Consider the following 1,480-nt stretch of genomic DNA (forward strand, 5'->3'; position numbering starts at 1 on the left):
TAGAGGAAAACATAGGCAGAACACTCGATGACATAAATCACAGCAAGATCCTTTTTGACCCATCTCCGAGAGAAATGGAAATAAAAACAAAAATAAACAAATGGGACCTAATGAAACTTAAAAGCTTTTGCACAGCAAAGGATACCATAAGCAAGACTAAAAGACAACCCTCAGAATAGGAGAAAATATTTGCAAATGAAGCAACTGACAAAGGATTAATATGCAAAATTTATAAGCAACTCATGCAGCTCAATAACAAAAGAACAAACAACCCATTCCAAAAATTGGCAGAAGAACTAAATAGACAATTCTCCAAAGAAGATATACAGACTGCCAACAAACACATGATGCAGCTCTATTTACAATAACCAGGACATGGAAGCAATCTAAGTGTCCATCAACAGACGAATGGATAAAGATGTGGTACATATATACAATGGAATATTACTCAGCCATAAAAAGAAACAGAACTAGTTATTTCTAGTGAGGTGGATGGACCTGAGTCTGTCATACAGAGTGAAGTAAGTCAAAAAGAGAAAAACAAATACTAAGCAGCCGCATAGCACAGGGAGATCAGCTCGGTGGTCTATGGCCACCTGGAGGGGTGGGATAGGGAGGGTGGGGGGGAGGGAGACGCAAGACGGAAGAGATATGGGAACATATGTATATGTATAACTGATTCACTTTGTTGTAAAGCAGGAACTAACACACCATTGTAAAGCAATTATACTCCAATAAAGATGTTAAGGAAAAAAAAAGAAACGAAAACGTATGTAGACACAGAGACACGTATGTGAATGTTCATAGCAGTGTTATTCATGGTTGCCAAAAGCTGGGAACAATACAAATGTCCATCAACTGCTGAACCCATCCAGTGGAATACTACTAGCAATAGAAGGGAATGAACTATTGATAATATGCTACAACATGGATGAATCTCAAAAAACATTACACTAAGCAAAAGAAGCCAGATACCAAAGATTACATATTTTATGAAATACGCAGAAAAGACAAATCTATGGAGACAGAAGGCAGAACAGTAGTTGCCTGGGGCTGGGCATGGGAGCAGGGATTTGTAGCAAGTGGGCATGAGAGAACGTTTTAGAGTGATGGAAAGATTTGAAAACTGTAAGGTGGTGATGGTTGAGTAACTCTAAATCCCAGCTCCTGGCTTGTGATATGAACTTGGTAAGTTACTTCACTATTCTGAACCTTTATCTCTGCATCTGTAAAGGGGGCACACCAGTGCCCTGGTGCTGCAAGAGCCAGAGGTAACTCCTGTAAATTGTCAAGCTTGGTTCCTGGCACAAAACAGGCACCCAGTAAGCGGCATAACTCTTAACTGTGCCTTACCAGTCTCCAAAATAGTTTGTTGCATTCATTATTTGCAAGGCGTTATTTTTGGTTTGTCCCTCCACCCCCCTTGTAGGCTCTTTAGACTGTGAATTAAATCAATGAGCTAACATTTCTTCCCTCATCA

Source organism: Physeter macrocephalus, chromosome 11, assembly GCF_002837175.3.
Source record: "Physeter macrocephalus isolate SW-GA chromosome 11, ASM283717v5, whole genome shotgun sequence".
Lineage (NCBI taxonomy): Eukaryota > Metazoa > Chordata > Mammalia > Artiodactyla > Physeteridae > Physeter > Physeter macrocephalus.